At 42.7% G+C, this 27418-nt stretch overlaps 1 pseudogene; it reads left to right on the forward strand.

Moving 5' to 3' along the window:
• The first annotated feature begins 9995 nt into the window (after positions 1 to 9995).
• Positions 9996 to 12092, forward strand: LOC123406117 (annotated as a pseudogene).
• Positions 12093 to 27418: the final 15326 nt, after the last annotated feature.

Below are 27418 nucleotides of genomic sequence, written 5' to 3' on the forward strand. Positions count from 1 at the left end.
AATGTTAGTAGAAAGAAAAAATAGCAAGACTTGGCGAGAACAGCTATGGTCCCACTGAACAGAAGAAGGACAATCATATCTCTTGCAAGGTGTTTGGGTGTTCCCCGCTCAATGCTACATGATAGGTTTCAGTTGAAAGAGCTGAAACGCATCACTAACACTATCAAACCCTTCCTCAAGCCAGCCAACAAGATAGCGAGACTGAAATTCTGCATATCCATGATGGATGAGCACTCGATATCAACCCCCTATCCTAGCTTCAAATCAATGAATAATATGGTTCATATAGACGAGAAATGGTATGACATGACCAGGGTTAAGAACACTTACTATGTACTGCCCGAAGAACCTGAACCTGAGCGCACCGTGTCAAACACTAACAATATTGGGAAGGTCATGTTCTTGACCGTCGTGGCAAAGCCTCGGTACAATGATGAAGGACATATGACATTCGATGGAAAGATCGGGACTTGGGCGTTTGTTGTTGAGACAGAGGCACAACGGAGCAGTCAAAACAAAGATAGAGGAACGATTGAGGTGAAATCAGTGAAGGTAACCAGACATGTATGCAGAGAGTACCTGATCAATAAAGTAATCCCGGCAATCCAAGACAAGTGACCCGACGATGACGAGGGCACCACAATCTTCATTCAACAGGACAATGCAAAGCTTCATGTTCTTCCTAACGATGCAGGTTTTCGAGAAGCAGTGGAACAAACAGATATGGACATTCGATTGTTACAACAACCTCCAAACAGCCCCGAGTTCAATGTTTTAGACATGTGCTTCCACCGCTCTCTCCAATCCCTAACCGACTGCAGAGCGCCTATGAATATTCGGGAACTGATACAGGGTCTAGAGGAGGAGTTTGAGAACTATGAGGCTCATAAGCTGTTCAAGAGCTTCATCACACTCCAAGCAGTCACGGTAAGAGTCATGGAAGATCAAGGAGGAAATAGCTACAAAATGCCTCATTTGCACAAAGATCGCTTACAAAATGCCGGGGAGGAAATAATCGGTGTGTATTGTAGTGCCGAGCTAATTACCGACACAATGGTCATTCTTGAACAAGGATAATAGACTAAGGAAAAGGAAAGCAGTAGATAAGGAAATGAAAAGAAAGGATAGGAATTTGTGTCATGTGTCATGTGTATGCCATGTGTGATATGTATGTCTTGTGTCATGTGTTCAATGAGATAAGATTGGAGTATGTCATGTGATTTATTTGGATTTATTTGAATTATTTGGATTTTTATGAATTTATTTGGATTTATTTGGTTTTTTATGAATTTATTTGAATTATTTGGATTCATATGAATTTATTTGGATTTATTTGAATTATTTGTTTCTTCTGAATTTATTTGAATTATTTGGATTTATATGAATTTATTTGGATTTATTTGGATTTTTATGAATTTATTTGGATTTATTTGAATTATTTAAATTAATTTGACAATAAAATTTTATGACAAGATATAAAGACAAAACTCGAGTTTAGAGAAATAATATCTTCATTAAGGGTCATTACAAGATGTACAAGGTCAATACAAGGAGTTGGAAGAAGAGAAATAATATCTTCATCAAGGGCCATTACAAGTTGTACACATGAGTTCCAAACATACAAGAGACTTGAACTTGCACAGTTATAAACTGAGAACAAGAGATCTTAAATTCAAATTGCGTCTTCTACATTCTGAAGATGCAACTTGTGGTTCTGTCATTGCAAATCCCGAACGAATTTTCCCTTCCAGTAAAGGAACAAGCCACTGCTTCTATTGCTCCTTAGTTCCATATCTCAATAGGACATACAATGTGATTTTCATATTATAAATAAATTGTTGGATACAAAATTACTTCAGAAGAAGTCTCAGGTATCACAAAAAAAAATTACTTGGCCATAGACAAAGCCTTCCTTTCAACTTCAAGCTCATACTGAAGTTGCACAGCAGCCTGGTTTTTCATTCTCGAATTCCTTTTGAAGTTTCTCAATCTTGTTCTTCTCAAAGTTGATCTCGGCCTTCTTGCTCAGCACATTCTGCAGCTGCTCCTCTACTTCACACCTCAACTTTGAAAGAACTTCTATTTCGTATTAAACTACAAGAACTGTGATCAACCATAACGAGATCAACATAAAATGGCTGCTTTCCAGTGATAAGAATGCTCAATATAAAATGGTTGCTTTCTAGCGATAAGAATGCCCAACCAATTTATTCAAAAAAAATGCTCAACCAAGAGCATCCTAAAACTACAAGTAGAAGAAATGGATCAAAATAAGTTCAAGTACAGTACATAGAACACCGCATAAAACAGTATAGGAAGGCATTGCTAATAAGTTCAAAATGGAGCATCCAAACAGTACTAGGGGTAAAGGGAGCATACATGAAACTGCTTCAGTTAAGGGCCACCACGGAGTCGCGGGACAAGATGCAGAGTGGATTCTTTTTGGATGTTATAATATGCCAAGGTACGCCCATCCTCCAGCTGCCTCCCTGCAAAGATAAGCCTCTGCTGATCTGGAGGAATCCCCTCCTTGTCCTGGATCTTGGCCTTCACATTATCGATGGTGTAGGAGCTCTCCACTTCAAGAGTAATGGTCTTCCAAGTTAATGTCTTACAAAAATCTGCATGCCACTGTTAGAGTTATAATACAAGTCATGTACCCTTTTGTATTTATCCCAATATATAAGGGGTTTTCCTGCATATAGTCCATCACCTGTACGTGTATATATATCGGCCTATGGCCTCATGGGAATACAAGTTGCTTATTCCTAACATGGTATTAGAGCCTAGGTTCTTTTTGCACGCACAACTCGTGCTCTTCCCGATCTAATATTTTCCCACCTCGTCTCGTTCGTCACGTCCGGCTCGCCTCGTCGTAGGTTCCCGATCAGCACCAGTCCTCGTCCTGCTCGTCTCATCCCGCGTCGAGGCTGCTCCCGATCGGTTCCCTGCCTCGTCAGATCGAGGCCCACCAGCCCGCGTCCCATCAGCGTTCGGTGGTTCCCACCCGGCCCGCCCCGATCCCGGCGGCTCCAGGCGAAGTCACGACTGGAGGCCGCCGACTCCGAAGCGACCCGCCACGCTCCCGCTGCAGTGCTGGATCTCGAGCCCCGGCCCGTCCCGATCCCAGCGGTTCCAGGCAACGTCACGACTGGAGGCCGCCGACTCCTCCCGACGCGACCCGCTGCGATCCCGCTACAGCTCGGACTCCACCCGCCGCGATTCTTCATCTGCTTCGATCCGGACTCCGCCGCTGTTTGGACTTGTTCCCGATTCGGTTTCATCAGCAGGCCTTCTTCAAGTAGCCGGCTCCACTCGAAATTCCTCCTGAGATCGAACCAGGGTCCTGATATCGTCGCCCCTGCTGCTGATTTCGCCAGATCCAGCGCTGCTCTCGTCCTCCCGTTGCAGCGCCGCCAGCCGCCGCCCTGATCTCGTTTTGATCTCGATTGGATCCGGCTCTCTGGTTGCAAAAAAAAATGTCTGCTTCATCCGGCTATGTTGCTGTTCCTCGTTGTCCGGTGATCTTTGATGGCAGTAATTACACCGAGTTCATTGGCTTCATGCGCATTCACATGCGTGGCATCCGCCTATGGGGTTTTCTTTCTGGCGAGGTCTGTTGTCCGCCATGCCCGGTTCCTCCCGTGGCTCCCACTCCGCCGACCCCACCGTCTCTTCCTGCGGATGCTTCTCAGGCCGCAAAGGATACGGCTAAGCTTGCTGATGAGGCCGCTATCCGTACTTATGATGAGAAGGCTTTGGCTTATGAGGAGGCCCTTCAGACGTATCATGGTGCTCTGTCTGCTTACACCCAGTGGCTTGATGATGATGCCCGTGCTGCAGCTGTTCTCACTGCTAGCGTTCTGCCTCAGTTTGCCTCTGAGTTTCTAGGCCTCCCTACTGTGTTTGAGATGTGGACTCACCTTCGTCAGCGCTATGAGCCCTCGGGTGATGCCTTATACCTCTCCATGGTCCGTCAGGAGCATGCTCTTCAGCAGGGTGACTCCATTGTTGATGACTTCTATGCACAGAGTTCTGCTATCTGGCGCCAGCTTGATTCTCTCCGCAGTGCTGGTTGTCGTACTTGCCCCTGTTGCCAGGCTGTCCAGGCCGATTTGGAGTTTCATCGCGTCTACGAGTTCCTGTCTCGGCTCCGTAAGGAGTTTGAGCCCCGGCGTGCTCAGTTGTTTGCTCGTGGCCGTATCTCTCTCATGGAGGCGCTTTCTGAGATTCGTGCTGAGGAGACTCGCTTACGTGGTGCTGGTTTGCTGAGTCCAACTGCTACACGAAGAAGAAACACTTGCGCAAGGCGCGCTCCTCATCTACAGAGACCTCGTCGTCTACCTCGACGGCTTCAGCCATCGCTTTGACTGAGCAGGATATTCTGAGACTTAAGCGTCTGCTCGCTGCTTCGGGTTCTTCCTCAACGGGTACTGCTGGTTCTGTGACTGAGGCTTCCCGCACTGAGCAACCACCTTCTACACAGTCAGGTACATCCCCATGGGTTCTGGACTCTGGAGCTTCCTTCCATATGACTTCTAATTCTTCCACTCTGTCCTCTCTTCGATCACTTGATTCTCCTGTTCATGTCCTAACTGCTGATGGTACTCCCCTTCCTGTCGTTAGTAGAGGCACTCTTACCACTCCTTCTTACTCTGTTCCTGATGTTGCTCATATTCCTCGACTTACCATGAATTTGTTTTCCGCTGGTCAACTTGCTAATTCTGGTTGTCGTGTCATCCTTGACCTTGACTCTTGTTCTGTTCAGGACCGTCGCACACACACTCTGGTTGGGGCTCGTCCTTGCCGCCGTGATTCTGAGGGTCTTTGGGAGTTGGACTGGCTTCATGTTCCTTCCGTTGCCCACTCTATCGCCAGTTCTTCCGCTTTGGTCGCCTCGGCTACTGGTTCCTTCCAGCAGTGGCATCATCGACTTGGTCATCTGTGTGGTTCTCGTTTGTCGTCGTTAGTTCGTCGAGGTCTTCTGGGGTCTGTCTCAGGAGATGCCTCTTTAGAGTGTCAGGGTTGTCGTCTTGGCAAGCAGATTCAGTTACCATATCCACATAGTGAGTCAGTGTCTAAGCGTCCTTTTGATTTAGTTCATTCCGATGTATGGGGTCCGGCTCCCTTCGCTTCGAAAGGGGGTCATAAATACTATATTATTTTCATAGATGAATTCTCTCGTTACACATGGCTTTATTTCATGACTTCTCGTAGTGAGGTGTTGTCCATTTATAAGCGTTTTGTTGCCATGGTTCATACTCAGTTCTCTTCTCCCATTCGTGTGTTCCGTGCTGACTCCGCTGGTGAGTATATCTCTAAGATGTTGCGTTCTGTTCTTACTGAGCAAGGGACTCTCTCTCAATTCTCTTGTCCTGGTGCTCACGCTCAGAATGGCGTGGCTGAGCGCAAGCATCGTCATCTTCTTGAGACGGCTCGTGCATTGATGATTGCTGCCTCTCTCCCGCCTCATTTTTGGGCTGAGGCCGTCTCCACCTCCGCCTATCTCATTAATTTCCAGCCTTCCGCTGCTCTACAGGGTGGTGTTCCTTTCGAGCGTCTTTTTGATCGGTCTCCCGATTATTCGACGCTTCGCTTGTTTGGTTGTGTTTGCTATGTTCTTCTTGCCCCCCGCGAACGCACCAAACTGACCGCTCAGTCTGTTGAGTGTGTCTTCTTAGGCTATAGTGATGAGCATAAGGGCTATCGTTGTTGGGATCCTATCAGTCGTCGGATACGTATCTCTCGGGATGTGACTTTTGATGAGTCTCGTCCCTTCTACCCACGTCCATCTTCCTCGACTTTTTCAGTGGAGGATATCTCTTTTCTCACTTTTCCTGACACGCCTATCACACTCGTCGAGCCTTTGCCTACTCATTCCGCTCCCTCTGCTTCTCCACCTCCAGTCGATTTGTCGCCACCATCTTCCACGGTCTCCTCGTCTAGCATGTCACCGGATTCTACACCTTCATCTCCGGTGACTTCTTCGTCGCCACTCTTCGATTCTACTTTAGTGATTCCTCCTTCCATTGTTCCATCTTTTCCTCAGTGTTACACTCGTCGTTCACGTACTGTGGATGCCTCTCTGGATGTGCCGTCATCCTCGTCTCAGCCTACTTATGGCTTGCGTTCTCGTCCTCGTCCGCCTGTTGATCGCTTAGGATTTTCCACCGCTGGAGCTGCTGTTCTTGAGCCAACTACTTATCATCATGCTGTTGTTCATCTTGAATGGCAGTTTGCGATGGCTGAGGAGATTGCTACTCTTGAACGCACAGGTACGTGGGATCTTGTTTCCCTTCCTCCCGGAGTCCGTCCCATCACTTGTAAGTGGGTCTACAAGGTAAAGACTCGCTCCGATGGTTCTCTTGAGCGTCACAAAGCTCGTCTTGTGGCTCGTGGTTTTCAGCAGGAGCATGGTCGTGATTATGACGAGACTTTTGCTCCTGTGGCTCATATGACCACTGTTCGTACACTTCTTGCCGTGGCCTCTACACGCCACTGGTCTATCTCTCAGCTTGATGTTAAGAATGCTTTTCTTAATGGTGAGCTGCGTGAGGAGGTGTACATGCAGCCTCCACCTGGGTATTCTGTTCCTGATGGCATGGTATGCCGTCTTCGTCGCTCTCTCTATGGCCTTAAGCAAGCCCCCCGAGCCTGGTTTGAGCGTTTTGCCTCTGTGGTGACTGCCGCTGGTTTTTCACCCAGTGTTCATGATCCAACATTGTTTATTCACCTTTCTCCTCGTGGTCGGACTCTTCTTCTTCTTTATGTTGATGACATGGTCATCACTGGGGATGACCCCGAGTATATTGCCTTTGTCAAGGCTCGTCTTAGTGAGCAGTTCCTTATGTCTGATCTTACATCGGTTCATACTCTGAGTCAGTTCGTCTCCGCTCTCACATCGGTTCACTACAGTCATCTCCTTCGTGTTCTCCGATATCTTTGAGACACGATCTCTCACCGTCTATTCTTTCCTCGCTCCAGTTCTTTACAGCTTCAGGCCTATTCGGATGCTACGTGGGCTAGTGATCCTTCAGATCGCCGTTCACTTTCTGCTTACTGTGTTTTTCTTGGTGGTTCTCTCATTGCCTGGAAGACGAAGAAACAGATTGCAGTTTCCCGTTCGAGTGCAGAGGCTGAGTTGCGAGCGATGGCTCTTTTGACGGCAGAGGTGACTTGGTTACGGTGGTTACTTCAGGATTTTGGTGTTTCTGTCACTACACCGACTCTGCTCTTATCTGACAGTACAGGTGCTATTAGCATTGCGCGCGATCCTGTGAAGCATGAGCTCACCAAGCATATTGGTGTTGATGCTTTCTATGTGCGCGCTGCTGTGCAGGATCAGGTTGTTGCTCTTCAGTATGTGCCTTCCGAGTTACAGCTGGCGGATTTCCTGACGAAGGCCCAGACTAGAGCACAACATGGCTTTTATCTCTCCAAACTCAGTGTTGTTCATCCACCATGAGTTTGAGGGGGGGTGTTAGAGTTATAATACAAGTCATGTACCCTTTTGTATTTATCCCAATATATAAGGGGTTTTCCTGCATATAGTCCATCACCTGTACGTGTATATATATCGGCCTATGGCCTCATGGGAATACAAGTTGCTTATTCCTAACAGCCACCACGCAAACGGAGGACCAAGTTTAAGTTTAAGTTTCAGTTTCAGCAAAAAGATTCTCCAATTTAATGCAAATGCAAGGTATTATAGGCTGTGTAATCCATCTTATGTGAAGGGCCTTTTCGAAAAAGAAAAAAATCTTATGTGAAGGGTGTATACAAGCAAGATCACATGAGCACAAGGATGCTCCATTCATATGCAGCCTGCGCATAATCATGATGAACACCACATTCCGAATTTTTACAGTTGCTGCATTACACACCAATTTTGGATGGAGTTTTTAGACGGATGGATTAACAACATGGGCAGAATCTTGTATGGAGTACAAAGTGGCAAGCTGGCAAACAGAACCAAGACATTTAATCTTGTATGGACAAACTAGCAAGCCTACTCCGGCAGAGGCTGTTGTTTTAAGAAGCAACGCATAGTCAAAAGAGAACCAACCCTTTCAGTACGTCTGCTGAATCTGAATCACGGTAATCCAAGTGTAAACAACGCAAGGCTATCAAGGTTACCTTCAGTCTCGAGCAGGGGTGGAGGGGCATCCTCCATGGCTTCGGGGGCACAGACCGGATCAGGGGTGGAGCGGCGTCCTCCATGGCGTCGGCGTCCCGATGCACGAGCGAGCTGCAGAGCCGCATAGTGAATCTGAGAGGGAGAGAGGATGGGTGAGGAAGAGAGGATGGGGTGAGGAAGAGAGGATGGAATTTGAAATAGTGGAGGGACCTACCGGAGCCTCGTCGGATCTGGAGTATGCACGGGACAGTGCCGCCGCCGGAGCCGGCAAATCGCGAGCTTTGAAGAAAAGGGGGCTCCTTCCATCTTGAGCTCCTGATGAGGAAGAAGAGAAGAGGTCGACGGTCAGCGGGGCGATAGAGACGGCGGCGAGACGAGCGGGAGAAGCCGGTCGGTGGTCGGCGGGGCGATAGAGACGGCGGTGAGACGAGGCCCGGAGCTTGGGAGGCGGCGCGGCGCGGTGGCACCAGGAGTTGCGCAGCGCGGCGCACGATGGAGGAAGATGGAGGGGAACGCGGGTTCGGTCGGGCAAACATGAAGGGGGTTTTTGAAAAAATGTCTCCGTGACATCTTTTTCCGGACGAAGGGAGTAGAATCATAGTGATGGTGTTGCAAATAGTTGAACATTATGGTTAAGTGGGACCCATAGTTTGTATAAGACATAATATAATGGTGGTGTAGTATTAACATGGAGCGTCAACACTATCTCTACTATTAAAGCAGGATGTGCCGTCATGATGGTTCAACCAGCAATGGTTCAACCTTACGCGAGGCGATAATAAACCCACGTCCCACGACCGAGCGCACAGAGAAAAAAACCGCGAGTTCTCCACACCACCACGACCTACCTCCTCACGTCAGATCCCGCGGCTGCCGCTGCTCTGCTCTCCCCCGGCTCCCAAATGGTCGCCGCCGCCTCCTTCCTCACCGCGCCCTCCCCGCTCGCCCGCCCGCGCCTGCGCCATTCCCTCCGCCACCTCGCGCGCGCCGCGGCCGCCAGGCCGCCGGCCGGCCCCTTCGCGCCCCCCGCCTCACCGAGCCCGCGGAGGCCGCTCCGGACCTGGCGCTGCGCGACCTGGCGGCGGGCCCCGTCGCCGAGGCCGCGCGGCGGGCGCTGGCGGCCGCCGTGGGGCCCCTGGTCGTCGCGCTCGCCTCCGCTGCCGCGGTATGTGGGTCGGGTGAGATCTACGCCTCAATCGGCTGATTGATGGGGTCTCGCTGGGAAGAATTCTTGATGTGTTTTTGTTTGTCCCGACCGATTTATTGTTAAGATTAATTGTGCTTCAAGCTTCCAATCCTCGTTTTTGGTCTGCCTTGATTGCTGCTAGACCTTGATGATGATTTGATGTGGTTTGATTTTATCCACCTCCGAGCGACGGATCTGATTTCTTCTTGTTTCTGTTGTGCAACCTTACGTGGTGTTGGTGGTGTCCTCACCATGGGCAAGCAGAAGGCGGCCATGGCCGGCAAGTCCGACCCCAAGAACACCCGCCACGCCCTGGGCGACATCGGCAACATTGAGGCCAACAACCAGCACGCCCCCTGGGCGACATTGCCAACATCATCAACCTCCTCGCGGCCGAAGGGTAAGGAGGAGAAACCCACTACCCATTCCAGTACGACCCCCTTCTTCTTCCTGTGGATCTTCCGCTAATGGTGCCTTCTTAGAAACAGGAAGCCGCAGCTACATGAGCCCGCGAACCGCCCCGTCACTCTCTCTTTCTTCTGAATAATAACTATGGCTTCCCCCTCACTCTCTCTTTCTTCTGAATAATAATGCATGGATTTGATGTATGTTTTCCCCCACAAAAGCTCGACTTCATTTGAATTTGGAATAGTGCAACTTCATATGGCAAAGATGGATTGTGTATCAAATTGGTTCGTCAGACTTTTGAGTAGTACTACTACTTAGTTTCAAGATCCTGTAAACTGAATGCATTCTCTGACAGGGCACACCTCCGTCATTGTCCTTATGCTCATATTCCTTGGAGGATCCGATGCTAACCCAGCTGCCCGTCGCCACAGTCAGCTGGATGTAAACCACAAGAAGCAGCCACTACAGACATCAGACCTTACAACATTGCCCACAGGGGTTCCAATGGCGAAATACCCGAAGAGACAGCTGCGACATATTTGGTAACCAGCTATGTACTCCTGTATCAGATCCAGATTGATATATTTTGATGCCACGTCAACTCCATATTAAGTACTGAACCTAATAGTCCACAGTGCCCAACAAGACTATAATATAATTTTAGGAGTTAGGACAACACATTCACATGCCCAGCCGTAATGAAGGGAGGTGTATGCTGAAGCAATATCCCGAAGATCATGTAATGTCCAGATTATTAGCCTGTTATTATACTGATGGAGATTCTTTTAAGACTGAAATCTAATATCTTAATGAAAACCTGAATATACTTATGCATTGTTTATGGCAGAGGGCTATCGAGGAAGGTGCAGACTTCATAGAGACTGATATACTTGCATCAAAGGACGGACATCTGATATGTTCCCATGATGTAATCCTGGATACCACGACGGACATCGCGAACCGTACTGAGTTTACTGGCAGGAACAGAACCTATGATGTCCAGGGAGTAAAGTTGACGGGATGGTTTATCGGTATGGGACACCATGTCTCGAGCTTCTTTTCTTGCACTTGCTATTTCTGACATTTTTGGCTATGGATCTACTTTGACTTTTGGAGTTCTTGCTTCCAGTGGATTTTACTTTAAGAGAACTGAAATCACCGAGGGTGAAACAGGGCTACAATTTTAGGGATCAATAGTATAATTGTATATCTTTTGTCTTCTCTCTCTCTCGCTTTTTCATATTGCATTCTCTTTGTAAAATACTATTGACATCTCATCACTAATGAAATAAAATACAGTATAATTAGGATGCCTTGATCTGTATTATTTTCTATTTAAATGTCTCTATAAATATGTAATCCTTTTGCTCTTGCAACTGCTAATAATGTTCTCCTACTATATTTCAGGGAAGTACAATATTCTTACATTTGATGAGTTTATTTTGATTGCACTTCATGCTGACAGGGTGGTCGGAATATACCCAGAGATCAAGAATCCTATTTTCATCAACCAGCATGTAGGTGATTTCAACCTGACCAACTTTAATATCTACCGATTTCTTGACCTTTTTCACTATATGATTACGAAATAAACATGCAGGTCAAGTGGTCACGTGGCAAGAAGTTTGAGGACAAGTTTGTCGAGACGCTTCTCAAGTATGGCTACAAAGGCGAATACATGTCTAAAGATTGGCTTAAGAAGCCGCTATTCATCCTATCCTTTGCTCCAACTTCACTAATTTACATCTCAAACATGACAAATGCTCCAAAACTGCTTCTGATATACCCCACCACGGTTCCAACTGAAGATACCAACCAGGTAAGATCAACAGTAAGCACTACTTTTTTTCTCTACCAAGTTCATCACCGGAAAACAAATAGTTTTCGAAGACCATTTCTAACCTGCAGTCATACTATGAGATAACTTCGAACGGTTATCTCGCGTTCATAAGGAAGTATGTAATTGGGATTGGGCCATGGAAGGATACAATTATCCCCCAAACAATAACCATCTAGGCCCTGCAACCGATCTTGTGGCACGGGCACACGCTCTGAATCTTCAGGTGAGCAACAGATTTCTCGCTGTTATACATGTACATATATACGTATGCCAGGTCTTAGATGACAGTACCATGCTGAATCATGGTGGCGTTGTAGGTGCATCCATACACATTCAGAAATGAGAATTCATTCTTGCACTTCAACTTCCATCAAGACCCTTATGCTGAGTATGAGTACTGGCTGAGAGAGATCGGAGTCGACGCGCTGTTCACCGATTTCACCGGTAGTTTGCACAAGTACCAGGAGTGGACAGCTCCACACCAAAGGAAGGAAAAGAAATGCACAGGAACTCCTGCTTAGGTTGCCAAGTGTGCACCGCTGAAGATTATCCAAGCCCTGTGCCATAGTTGTTGTAGAGATAGATTAGCATCTGGTCGTGTAACTTATCTCTCTCTATATATCCCATGTGCTCACTTCTCTTGTCCGTGTTCTGTGGAGAATTTGAGAGGAGAGGTTGCACATTAGTTTGATTATCATAGGTTTGCACATATACATGTTTGCTTACAAATTTCATAGTACTCAACTGTCTTCCAGATTCCTGTGCATATTTATGAATGATTTCTTGTTTTCAATTTAATTCTGGCAGATAGAATACAAGGAGCATGATCATGGACAATTTCATGTATGTATATTGTTGTTGTGGTACAAGGTTAGGTGTGTAATATATTCAGGTATGTGTCGTGACATTATTTTTTATAGTATTGCATACATAATTGCTCACAGTATAATTCAAAATCAAGCCTCATACCTCATTATCTATGTTTACATTGTATCTTGCATACTAAGGCAACCCGTTTTAACAAAACCCACACTTTGTAGCATTGTACCACTAAGGATTTAGCTTATATTTCCTTTTCTCGTGATTCTATAGATGGTCAAAGCATGACTGCATGAGTATAAACAACTACATCAGCCATGAGGGTCTTCAGGTCTGCTCTAAAATTAGATCTTGTAGTTATTCTAAACTGATATACTGGTATGTGTAGGCGGAATCAGAAATCATACTTCAACTGCTTCTCAACCATATTACTATCTTCCAATTCTATAATATTTATTTCCTATGTCGGTACTATTAACCTATTCATTGGTTCGTATCTTCTCAATCTTGTTCATTCTGTATGTTGTATCTGCATCGGAGTATACGTTAACCAATCAGAGATGTATACTCCTAATGCTTTTTCTTACAATTGTGTGGGTGATTGTGATGCACATATTTCTAGCAGTAGCTGTGCTACCTGCTATTTGCAGTCTGTAGGTTATGTTGTTTTGGCAGTCGGAAGCAATTGTATGGTGCGACGGTCTTGGATGTGATGTCGTTTTGGGAGCTTGCATTGGACATCTATATGCTTTGGTGTGAATAAAACCATGAATAAAGAGTCCAATTTTTTAGATTTTAGCATGGAAAAAAGGATGTGGTGAGTGAACTTAACCAGTCTGGTGCTACATTTAGACTTGAACAGATTTGGTTTATTTATGGTTCAATTGAACAGATAGTGTTTATTTATATTATCTCTATTATTAAAGGGGGATCTGTCGTCTATCGTGATGGTTCGATCATGACAATCCCCCCGTTGCTAGCACGTCCACCGCTAGCAGTTCCATCGATTTTTTTTCATCCCTCCATAAACCAATCGATTAAATACAGAATAAATCCGGTTCACAAGGCAAACCCTCTACCTCCCTGGTTCACAGGGCAAACCCTCTAACCATCTCGTCCCCTACGCTCTCCAACCGCACGGCCCCTCCGATCTCGCCGCTCGACGCCAGCCACCCCCACGCCGCCAACCGCTCGGCCCCACTGTCACTCAGCCCGCCGCCCCTTCTCGGCACCGCAACTGCTTCATCCCCACTTCCCTTTATCGCCGCCAATCGACGTGATGCCGCACATGCCCCCGACGCTGGCGGATCAGACTAGGGATTGGCGGAACATGCATGGGAATGGGAAGCCGTTCCCGTTGTATGCGGCGAGGGACGACGACCTCAAGGTTGCGCTGTGGTGGGAGAAGAAGGCACATAGATGACTCGTGCGAAACGGCTGCTGGACCTGCCAAGATGAAGCAGTTGCGGCGAGCGGGGTGGGGGACGGGTGGGTGCTGGCCAAGAATTCCGGGTGAAGTACGATATGGTGGAGTCCGTGCATGGTGTGTGGTCCCGCGGCCAGGATGTTGTCGCCGTCCGGTTCCTCGAGCCGCTCTGAGATGAATAGAGCAATGGAGATCCTTGAGGTACGTAGGTCTGGTTCATAGATGGACGAAGCAAGGGAGATCCGGAGGTGTGTAGATCCTTGACGGATTGTTTGTGCTTTAACCAGGATCTCATCGTCGGAAGAGGTGGAGGAGGTGGTGAACCAGAGGAAGATGCACGGCCAGCAGTACAGGTGCCCGCACAACGTCACCACCGGCTCCGTTGTCGTCTCCAGGCAGATGCTGCAATTTTTATTGTATAATTGGTATGCACTTCATAGTATATACTACTTGAGTACAACTTAGGTTATGTCAGTGTGTTGACAGCTATGCTTCATTTAGAAGTATGATGCAGCAGCTGCAGGTTTATAATTAGGGATAACATATCTGCAGATGGTTTATCGTTCTTATTATTGATGTTATGATTTACAAATTGTATATTCGAAATTCATGTTTTCTCTTATTTTCCCCAAATACAATTGTTTTGGTGGCCAAATTAAAGATAGAGAAGCCATCTGGCCTTCCGGCGGGAGCACAAACTTGTGCATGAAAAACATGTAAGAGGTTAGGAAATCATTCTGTAATGTAGTATCCATCCTAAGTTGTTGTTACCTTGTGAAAAGGTGATCGTGTGGAAGAGCACAAGCTATTATTGTTGTGTCCTGTGCGTGCACACACATACAATGTTAATCTAATAGTGTTTATTACCATGTGAAAAATATCACAACTTGACATGGACGAACTCTCTTTTCTGTTATAAGAACATGAGTGTCTTGCGGCTGTGGCCATGGTTATAGCAGAGCTTATTTTGGTGACTAATATCAAGACTTGAGATGTACCGTAGTTTTCCTGTTGAATTAATTCCATTTAGAATCCCTCTACTCGAGGTAGACAAGCAAAATGAGCAGTGCTTTTCCCATCATGATATGAAAGCCTTGATCCTTGCTTCCTACCGAAATAAGCATGTTCCAGTGTCTTATGAGTTGTGACATATTTCTGCTAGAAAATGATCTCGGTCTGTGATGTGCAACTTTGGAAAAAGGGAACATGGAGCAAGTATGGTAGGCACTGCAAGATTTAGCCAATGGCTTGATCTTCTCTGTGCCACCTTCCTGAGTACCTCCTCTCCTTTGCTGCCCCAAGCAATGGCTTCATCTTCTTTGTCTATGTAGATGTGAGCAGAGGGCCAAACCTCTAGGCGAGCTCCTCAAAGCTAAAAGCATGGTTTATTTTTTCCATGAAAGCATTCACATCTGAAGGTTTTTTTCATCCCCAGCCTGGATTTTTGATTGACTTGATTCAATTTTGATTCTACAGTGTGGAGATGGTTCTTACTTATCAGGGATACTGGTGAGCTTGCACGGTGTAGCAGCCTAGAGAGGCGGCCGACGATGCACCTGTGAAGCAACAATAAACACGTCTCATACCAACACGCCAAGATGAGATTCAGCCAATCCCTCTCTCTGTATATATGCAAGCTTGAGTTATGTGCTCTGTTTCCTCCTCCCTTTTTTTAATTAGTGGATCTCTCACTGAGCAGAGCATGTTCTTTAGGTCGGCAACATAAATGATATAACTAAATTATCTTCATCATAGTTGAGTAATTGTTGGCTAAATTATCTTCATTATAATTAAAGAATTGTTGGCGTTGGCCATGTCCATTAGGCAGGGATTTTCAGGGATTTCAGGGAATATAACGATTTTCTGTTGTTTTCTCAGTTAACGGCTTAAAATATAATATTTCAGGGGAAAAAGTAATATCACATTCTGAAGGTTTGTTTCCTTATATATGGGCGAGGAGTCCTTAAAATGTGAAGTATTGTAGGTTTCTAACCATGTACATAGGTGGTATGCAGCTAAGCACTCAAGCTATGATTATGTTATGTATCGATTAATAGTGCTAATCACTATTTGTTCAAGCATTGAATAGCTAAAACCTACTCAAATGTATATGCTCTTTCAAAGGAACTAATGTGACTAAAGAGATTGATTGATGACAAGGCATGCATTTCTTATGCATCGGAATCAGATTCAGAATGTATGATGAATGGTTTCTTTTGTGGCCATGTTAAAAATATAGGAAGCAACTTCTCATGAGCCAATTTTTTTTGGGTGTGTTGTACCCAGGAAATCTTATGGTTCCATGTGTACTGTTTGATTGTGTATATCCAAAGTTTTTTTGTTGCTTACTCAAAAAAATGCTTTATTTACTTCGATTAATCTGTTGGTAGCCAAAAAAAACTGTTTCTTCGTGCATAAATGTATACTGTTCATTATTCGGGTGAAATGAGTGAAACTATCGTTTTTTATCGGTTTCCAGGGAGGATCATTTCTGTGTGCATGATCCATGACCTGGTAACCAATGTTTATATATTTAGTTTTTATAAAATCCTTGACCTAGCATTGCTTAAAGTAGGAAGTGAGGTGCTGATCGTTACTAAGTATTATGTTATTATTTAACTAAGATGCTCTGTTTCTTTTTTCAAGTAGGAAGTGATGAATCGAACGGGGAGAAAGGACACTTTATCTTCGACCATTCTTGACTGTGACCCATCCACGACGAGCATATAGTGAGTGAAGTTAACCACTCCGTCCAATTTGATGCTACATTTATATTTGACTATGGTTTGTTCTACTGGAATTAGAGACTTAGCATGAACCTATCAGATTTGATTTCCGTTTTCAAGAGAAGGAGATGTTATCTATGACATATTTGTGGGTATTGGCTGAATTTCTACCGCAGTTATACAAAAAATATCTGTTGTATATGCAAATGAACAAACATTGTTTATTATCTAAGGACAAATGCAAAAATCGAATGTGCGCAAGTGTTGTTTTGGATTATATGCACATGTTCATATCTGATTTTGTATAGGATTTGAGAACACTACATGTAGAATACAACACATTTTCCTTCAAAAAAAATGGGTAGATTTTGCATTTAAAGTTTGTGAATCGTTATGAAGGGCGCTCAATACGTGTTATAGAAGCTGCCGATGCGATGACTCTTACAGAGTTGCTCTAAGTTTGATGTTCCGTGGCAACGCACGGGCGTTCAACTAGTAATGATTAGATGTGGCATGTCATGGGTTGCGGCATGAGCATTATATGACATGGACTCTAATTTTTGAAATTACTTTTCTCTACTGTTATTTACTAAATTGCGTTATTTATTAAATTGTGTTATTTATTAAAATGTGTTTTATTTATAGTTATTTATTAAACTGGTTTTTATTTATAGTTATTTATTAAAATGGCTTATTTATTAAAATGTGTTTATACTTATAGTTATTTAAGAAAATGACTTATTTATTAGAATGTGTTTATACTTATAGTTATTTAAGAAAATGTGTTATTTATTAAAATATGTTACTTATCAAAATGTGTTTTATTTATAGTTATTTATTGAACTGTGTTATTTATTATACATTTTTTTGTTTATAGTTATTTATTAAAATTTTCTATTTATTAAAATGACTTATTTATTAAAATGTGTTTAGAGTTATATTTATTTATGAAAATGTGTTATTTATTAAAATGGCTTATTTGGAACAATATGTTTTATTTATAGTTATTTATTGAAATATGTTATTTATTAAAATGCGTTTATATTAAAATGTGTTATTTATTAAATTTTGTTTTGAATTTTGTCGGAGCACTATTATTATTGTTAGTCTTTCATTTGTTTTTAGTAGTTGTGGCATATTGGGCCAAGCCCATAAATTCACAAGAAGGAGCGGGGTCAAAACCAAGGGGACAACGACCCCCTCGCCCCACCTCGCTGTGTGTGAGTGCCCCGCTCCACCCTCGTTCTCTTTGCCCATGCGTGTTCCTTTCTTGTTCCCCTCTAATTCCGGCAAATGCTGCGATTTGATTCCAACAAACGCTCCGTTTTGGTTCCGGCGAACGCTGCATTTTGGTTCCGATGCTGAGGTAACAACCAACCTCCCTCCCTCGTCGCTCGTTGCCCTCCGATGTGATTCGTTTGACTTGAATCTCTAGGGTTTCAGTGGCGGCGACGACGAAAGTGAAGGGCTGCTAGGGTTCATCCCCTCATGACATTGCCTACAAATCATCGGTGAGTTCATCCCCTCCACCTTGTTTTTCTTCCGATAGAAACATCGATGAGTTCATCCCCTCCCATTGAGATTTGCATCACTAGGGTCTGGTATGGCCAAATGAATTTGACTGAGTAGGCAAAATTAGGAACTACAATCTGTTTGTATGACAATGCAAGATAATTTGAATAGATGCGTCATTTGCATGTGTTGAAACTGCCACATGTTGCATTTTTAGTTGATATACAGGTTGATACATATGTGGATAATTTGTATGACATTTTTAGTTGATACATTGCCAAGTCATTTTAGAAATTTGTGTGACATGGTCGTGTCCCCCGTCCGCTCTGAGCCGTTCGAACGAGGACTAATGCTCACATTAGTCTGATACGTCTCCAACGTATCTATAATTTTTGATCGTTCCATGCTATTATATTATCAACTTTGGATGTTTTATATGCATGAATATGCTATTTTATATTATTTTTGGGACTAACCTATTGACCTAGAGCCCAGTGCCAGTTCATGTTTTTTCCTTGTTTTTTGACCCTTTTCAGATAGGAATGTCAAACGGAGTCCAAACGGAATAAAACTTTCGCCGTGATTTTTTATGGAAAATATCAAAAATATAAGAAGAAAAATATACCACAGGGGAGTCCCGAGGAGGCGCGCCCACCCCCTGGGCGCGCCTGGGGGGCTCGTGACTCCCTCGTGGGTCCTCCTGACATGTTCTCGACGCCATATGCTCCTATAAATACAAAAACCTCCAGAAATAAACCTAGATCGGGAGTTCCGCCGCCGCAAGACTCTGTAGCCACCAAAAACCAATCGGGAGCCCGTTCCGGCACCCTGTCAGAGGGGGATCCATCTCCAGTGGCCTTCTTCATCATCCCGGTGATCTCCATGACGAGGAGGGAGTAGTTCTCCCTCGAGGCTGAGGGTATGTCCCAGTAGCTATGTGTTTGATCTCTCTCTCTCTCGTGTTCTTGAGATGTCATGATCTCGATGTACCGCGGGCTTTGCTACTATAGTTGGATCCTATGATGTTCCTCCCCCTCTCCCTTGTTGTAATGAATTGAGTTTCCCCTTTGAAGTTATCCTGTCGGATTGAGTCTTTAAGAACACTTGATGTATGTCTTGCACGTGTCTATCTGTGGTGACAATGGGATATTCATGTGAGTACTTGATGTATGTTTTGGTGATCAACTTGAGGGTTTTGTGACATCGGGAACCTATGCACATGGGTTGGCACACGTTTTGACTCTCCGATAGAAACTTTGGGGCACTCTTTGAAGTTCTATGTGTTGGTTGAATAGATGATTCTGAGATTGTGTGATGCATATCGTATAATCATGCCCACGGATACTTGAGGTGACAATGGAGTATCTAGGTGACATTAGGGTCTTGGTTGATGTGTGTCTTAAGGTGTTATTCTAGTACAAACTCTAGGATAGATTGAACGGAAAGAATAGCTTCGTGTTGTTTTACTATGGACTCTTGAATAGATCGATCAGAAATAATAACTTTGTGGTGGTTTCGTACCCGAAAATAATCTCTTCGTTTGTTCTCCGCTATTAGTGACTTTGGAGTGACTCTTTGTTGCATGTTGAGGGCTAGTTATATGATCCAATTATGTTATAATTGTTGAGAGAACTTCACTAGTGAAAGTATGAACCCTAGGCTTTGTTTCCACGCATTGCAATACCGTTTGTGCTCACTTTTATTATTAATTACCTTGCTGTTTTTATATTTTCAGATTACAAAAACTTATATCTATTATCCATATTGCACTTGTATCACCATCTCTTCACCGAACTAGTGCACCTATAAAACTTACCATTGTATTCGGTGTGTTGGGGACACAAGAGACTCTTTGTTATTTGGTTACAGGGTTGCTTGAGAGAGACCATCTTCATCCTACGCCTCCCGCGGATTGATAAACCTTAGGTCACCCACTTGAGAGAAAATTGCTACTGTCCTACAAACCTCTGCACTTGGAGGCCCAACAACGTCTACAAGGAGAAGGTTGCGTGGTAAACATCAAGCTCTTTTCTCGCGCCGTTGCCGGGGAGGTTAGCGCTTGAAAGTATATCTTTATATTTTGTAATTGAATCTTTTAGTTTCTTGTTTTATCACTAGTTTAGTTTATTAATAGAAAACTACAAAAAAATTGAATTAAGGTTGCCTCATATGCTTCATCTTTTTAATGCCTTTCGTGAAAATGATGGGAAGGAAAATTGTGCTCAAGTGCTAGAAGAAGAATTACATAGAATGCTTGGCATAAAATATGTGAATGATGAGCATGATTGAAATGTTGTTAGTATGAATTCTTTGAATACCCATGATGCTAATGATATGCAAACCCACAAGCTTGGGGATGCTATGTTTGATGAAGATGATCTTTTTAGTTCCCCCACTTTGAATGATCAAATTTATTATGATGAAAGCATGCCCCCTATTTATGATGATTATTGTGATGATACTTATGCTATAAACAAGAAAGATGATAAAAATTGTCACAATTATGAGTACCCTTTTACTGAACATTACTCTTTTAATGTGGAAACAATTTGTAGTGTTCAAGTCTTTTACGATACTCCCACTACTATTGATGAGAATAAATTTCCTTATGTGGAGAGTAGCAAAATGTCTATGCTTGTAGATGGTGAAAATAATGCTTTAGGTGCTGGTTATATTGTTGAATTCATTCATGATGCTACTGAAAATTATTATGAGAGAGGATCATATGCTTCTACATATTGCAATAATATCAAGCTTCCTCTCCATGTGTTGAAACTTTTGAAGTCATGCTTGTTTTATCTTCCTATGCTAGTTGATTCTTGCTCCAATAAATTGTTTGATCACAAAATCCCTATGCATAGGAAGTGGGTTAGACTTAAATGTGCTAGTCATATGCTCCATGATGCTTCCATTTTATTTCAATCCTTATCTTTTATGTGAGCATCATTGAAATCATCATACCTAGCTTGAAAGTCATTAAAGAAAAGTGCTTGTTGGGAGACAACCCAATATGTACCCTTACTGTTTTGTGTGTTCACATGATTAAGCTAATGCATTAATCATGTTGTATTGCCTTAGTTTCAATAAAGTGCCAAGTAAAGCCTTTATGCTTAGTTTGGGTGATAGTTGTTTGATCATGCTGAAAAAGACAGAAACTTTGCGCTCGCGAAATCATTTCTAATTTCTATCCAGAGAGTGATTTTTGGTTGATTATTTTTGCTTCTGACTTATATACAAAGTGCCTTAATTTTCATATTTGTTTCAGGAATTTTTGGAAGTGCAGAAGTATGGTTATCATTCAGATCATTACAGGCTGTTCTGTTTTTGACAGATTCTGTTTTCAATGCATAGTTTGCTTGTTTTGGCGTTTCCATAGATTATATTGAGTAATATAAATTTTGTAAATAGTAAGATACAGTAGGAATTGTGTGAAAATAATTATGAGTCTTGTTTTTATAGTACCCAAGTGATTGATTTGCTCGTTATCATACTAACACATCTCACGAAGTTCCGTTAAGTTTTGTGTTGTGAAGTTTTCAAGTTTTGGATAGAGTTTCGATGGACTATGGAAAAAGGAGTGGCAAGAGACTAATCTTGGGGATGCCCAAGGCACCCCAAATCCATATTCAAGGACACCAAAGAGCCTAATCTTGGGGATGCCCCGGGAAGGCATCCCCTCTTTCGTCTTCAATCCATCGGTAACTTTACTTGGGGCTATATTTTTATTCACCACATGATATGTGTTTTGCTTGGAGCTTCATCTTATTTTATTAGCACTTGCTTTATGTTATTTATATTAATGTTTTTCATCATTTAGTTCAATAAAAATGTCAAGGATGGCCTTTACCATGCTTAATTTGCAAGTTTAGGAGTTGCTGTTCCAAAACAGAAAGTTTGCTTGTAGTGCAAAAATTCCCTAGAATTTTCTGTATGTCAGAATAACTTGAAATTTGTACACAGTATGATCTAATAAATTCTATACATCATGGAATTGTTTCAGATTTTTTGGAGTTAATTAAGTATGGATCTTGTTGCATTCTTCACAGACTGTTCTGTTTAGGCAGATTGCTGTTATGTTTGCATTGTTTGCATATGTTTGCTTGTTTAATGATTCCATTCGATGATGGGAGTTTTAAATATGAAGAGGCATTTAGTATGCAATGTCAAATAATAATCTTAGTGATTTACTACAGTAGAGTATGATAAAGTTTTGCATTGATTTATACTAACCTATCTCACGAGTTTTTGTTGAGTTTTGTGTGGATGAAGTTTTTAAGATTTTGGAGACCATCATATGAGAGGAACTAAGGAGACACAAAAGCTCAATATTGGGGATGCCCATGTCATCCCCAATACATATTTCAAGAAGTTTCAAGCACCTAAGATTGGGTATGCCCCGGATGGCATCCCACCTTTCTTCTTCAAACAATTATCGGTTAGTATCGGTTGAACCTAAGTTTTTTGCTTCTTCACATGATTCGTGCTATCCTTGAAGTGTCATTTTATTTTGTTTGAATAAGGTACTTAAGATCTGAAATTATTATATGGGAGAGTCTTCACAAAGCCAAATAATTATTCAACTACTCATTGAGCTTCACTTATATCTTTTGGAGTAGTTTGCCTTTTGCTCTAGTACTTCACTTATATCTTTGTAGAGCATCGCGATGATTTTATTTTATAGAAATAGTTGAACTTTCATGCTTCACTTATATTATTTTGAGAGTATTAAACAGCATGGTAATTTTCTTAGGTTATGAATCTAGTCCTAATATGATGGGCATCCAAGAGGGATATAATAAAAACTTTCATATAGAGTGCATCGAATACTATGAGAAGTTTGATTCTTTGCATATAGTTTTGAGATATAAAGATGGTGATATTAGAGTCATGCTAGTGAGTAATTATGGATTGGTAGAAATTCTTGTGTTAGAGTTTGTGATTCCCGTAGCATGCACATATGGTGAACCGCTATGCTAGGAAGTCGGAGCATGATGTTTTTATTGATTGTCATCCTTTGTGTGGCGGACGGGATCGTGCGATGGTTAACTCCTACCAACCCTTCCCCTAGGAGCATGCGTATAGCACTTTCTTTTGATTACTAATAAAACTTTCGCAACAAGTATGTGAGTTCTCTCTGACTAATGTGAGTCCATGGTATATACGCACTCTCACCCTTCCACCATTGCTAGCCTCTCTAGTACCGCACAATTTTTGCCGGTGCATAAACCCACCATATACCTTCCTCAAAACATCCACCATACCTACCCATCATGGCATTTTCATAGCCATTCCGAGATATATTGCCATGCAACTTCCACCGTTCCGTTTATTATGACACGCATCATCATTGTCATATTGATTTGCATGATCATGTAGTTGACATCGTATTTGTGGCAAAGCCACCATTCATATCTTTCATACATGTCACTCATGATTCATTGCACATCCCGGTACACCTCCGGAGGCATTCATACAGAGTCATATCTTTTGTTCTAAGAATCGAGTTGTAAGTAAATAAAAGTGTTGTGATCATCATTATTAGAGCATTGTCCCATGTGAGGAAAGGAAGGAAGCTATGATTCCCTCACAAGTTGGGATGAGACTCCGGACTATAAAAATAAAATTAAAGAGACCAAAGAGCCCACACAAAAATGAAAATGAAAAAAAGAGGCCAAAGATCCCAAACAAAAAAATGAGAGAAAAAGAGAGAAGGGACAATGCTACTATCCTTTACCACACTTGTGCTTCAAAGTAGCACCATGATCTTCATGACAGAGAGTCTCATATATTGCCACTTTCATATACTAGTGGGAATTTCATTATAAAACTTGGCTTGTATATTCCAATGATGGGATTCCTCAAATTGCCCTAGGTCTTCGTGAGCAAGCAAGTTGGATGCACACCCACTTAGTTTCTTTTTGAGCTTTCATACACTTATAGCTCTAGTGCATCCGTTGCATGGCAATCCCTACTCACTCACATTGATATCTATTGATGGGCATCTCCATAGCCCGTTGGTACGCCTAGTTGATGTGACCATCTCCTCCTTCTTGCCTCACAACCTCCACCATATTCTATTCCACCTATAGTGTTATGTCCATGGCTCATGCTCATGTATTGCGTGAGAGTTGAAAAGGTTTGAGAAAGTAAGTGAAAACAATTGCTTGACTAAGACCGGGGTTGTTCATGATTTAAATACATTGTGTGGGGAAAATGGAGCATAGCCGGACTATATGATATTGTAGGGATAACTTTCTTTGGCCATGTTATTTCGAGAAGACATGATTGCTTTGTTAGTATGCTTGAAGTATTATTGTTCTTATATCAATATTAAACTTTTTGCTTTGAATCATATGGATCTGAATATTCATGTTACAATATATGTTAGGTATCATTCCACATCAAAAATTCTGTTTTTATCATTTACGTGCTCGAGGACGAGCAGGAATTAAGCTTGGGGATGCTTGATACGTCTCCAACGTATCTATGATTTTTTTATCGTTCCATGCTATTATATTATCAACTTTGGATGTTTTATATGCATGAATATGCTATTTTATATTATTTTTGGGACTAACCTATTGACCTAGAGCCCAGTGTCAGTTCTTTTTTTGACCTTTTTCAGATAGGAATATCAAACGGAGTCCAAACGGAATAAAATTTTCGCCATGATTTTTTATGGAAAATATCAAAAATACCAGAAGAAAAAGATACCAGAGGGGAGTCCCGAGGAAGCCACGAGCCAGGGAGGCGCGCTCACCCCCTGGGCGCGCCTAGGGGGCTCGTGACTCCCTCGTGGGTCCCCCTGACTTGTTCTCGACGCCATCCGCTCCTATAAATACAGAAACCTCCAGAAATAAACCTAGATCGGGAGTTCTGCCGCTGCAAGCCTCTATAGCCACCAAAAACCAATCGGGAGCCCGTTCCGGCACCCTACCGGAGGGGGAATCCATCTCCGGTGGCCTTCTTCATCATCCCGGCGATCTCCATGACGAGGAGGGAGTAGTTCTCCCTCGGGGCTGAGGGTATGTACCAGTAGCTATGTGTTTGATCTCTCTCTCGTGTTCTTGAGATGTCATGATCTCGATGTACCACAGGCTTTTCTACTATAGTCAGATCCTATGATGTTCTTCCCCCTCTCCCTTCTTGTAATGAATTGAGTTTCCCCTTTGAAGTTATCTTATCAGATTGAGTCTTTAAGAACACTTGATGTATGTCTTGCACGTGTCTATCTGTGATGACAATGGGATATTCATGTGAGTACTTGATGTATGTTTTGGTGATCAACTTGCGGGTTTCGTGACATCGGGAACCTATGCATATGGGTTGGCACACGTTTTGACTCTCCGGTAGAAACTTTGGGGCACTCGTTGAAGTTCTATGTGTTGGTTGAATAGATGATTCTAAGATTGTGTGATGCATATCATATAATCATGCCCACGGATACTTGAGGTGACAATGGAGTATCTAGGTGACATTAGGGTCTTGGTTGATGTGTGTCTTAAGGTGTTATTCTAGTATGAACTCTAGGTTATATGGAACGGAAAGAATAGCTTCATGTTATTTTACTACAGACTCTTGAATAGATCGATCTGAAAGAATAACTTTGTGGTGGTTTCGTACCCGACAATAATCTCTTCGTTAGTTTTCCGCTATTAGTGACTTTGGAGTGACTCTTTGTTGCATGTTGAGGGCTAGTTATATGATCCAATTATGTTATCATTGTTGAGAGAACTTCACTAGTGAAAGTATGAACCCTAGGCCTTGCTTCCACGCATTGCAATACCGTTTGTGCTCACTTTTATTATTAATTACCTTGCTATTTTTATATTTTCAGATTACAAAAACTTATATCTATTATCCATATTGCACTTGTATCACCATCTCTTCGCCGAACTAGTGCACCTATACAACTTACCATTGTATTGGGTGTGTTGGGGACACAAGAGACTCTTTGTTATTTGGTTGCAGGGTTGATTGAGAGAGACCATCTTCATCCTACGCCTCCTGCGGATTGATAAACCTTAGGTCACCCACTTGAGGGAAAATTGCTACTGTCCTACAAACCTCTGCACTTGGAGGCCCAACAACGTGTACAAGGAGAAGGTTGCGTAGTAGACATCATAGTCCCGGTTCATAACGCGACCGAGATTATTGCTGTTTTCTACTAGTGGCTCTAGGCATTTTTAGAAATGTGTTTGCTCTAGTGCATTTCCAAGTGAGTGCCAAATCAATGCCACATTGCCAAGTCAGTGCCAAATCACTGCCTACGCATGTGGATAATTTGGGTTTGCTCTAGTGCATTGCCAAATCAGTGCCACATTTCATATTTCTACTCTATTCATATACTCTAGTTCATCCGAGACACAAGTAGTGTTGATAGCTCATGTTAGGCATTTAGGAAATTTATGTAATGTAGGCATGAATAGGTCTTAAACATGATAGTTCAATTGTCATACTTTGTCATGTGTAGTTCAATTGTCGATAAATGCCATGGTATAATGATCCTATTTGCATCTTAATTTGGCACACTAGTTTTCCCACAATAGCTTTTTGTTCATTAATAATAGTTCTTATTATTTTTTGTAATTTTTTGGTGATGAGTATCTTATATAGACATTACCGATCTTCCTCCAACTTCGCGGGGTATGCCGAAGACGTTGTCGAATCAAGCACAAACCGGGTAAGATTCCAAACAAATTGCGAAGAAACATGCATATCTAACGATTTCAAACATTGACTTGCTAGGAATACGTGCGACACCAGACACCGGCACCCTCGAGGAGAATCCACATGACGTGGACCGACTGAAAGTGCATGTTCCCCATGCGCGGTTTTGGTAATTGATGAGAATCCTAATGGACTAATGTTTGCATTGAGTTATACATTTGAAGGAATGTTCTATTTGCAATGCATTAAGAATATTGGATGAATTGAAGGATGTTTTGTTCCATGAAGATGCAAGAAGGAGCTCGAATGAATTCTAAATGAATGGCATATACATATTGTTGTGCATGCATCAAGGATGAGCTTAACGATTGAATCAAATATGATACAATCAAGATGAATTCCATGTGATGAACAAGATGTGATCTATGTGGAGTTCATTGAGGATCTCAGACATTCTCATGCTTTTTCTTATGGTTTGAACCATGATGGATCAAGATCTTGAGAGAATAGTTAAAGAGAAGAATTCTACATATGTCTTGAAAATAGGATCATGATGAGCTCATACATTGAGTCATGGATGATTATGTCTTCAAGAAAGTAATTCAAGTGAAGAATTCATTGTGCCTCTCAAGATACTATGTTGTATCATGAAGACGAGCAAGTTATAGCCAAATTGAGATTCATGGAGAAACTT

The sequence above is a fragment of the Hordeum vulgare genome, chromosome 6H, assembly GCF_904849725.1.
Source record: "Hordeum vulgare subsp. vulgare chromosome 6H, MorexV3_pseudomolecules_assembly, whole genome shotgun sequence".
NCBI classification, from domain to species: Eukaryota; Viridiplantae; Streptophyta; class Magnoliopsida; order Poales; family Poaceae; genus Hordeum; species Hordeum vulgare.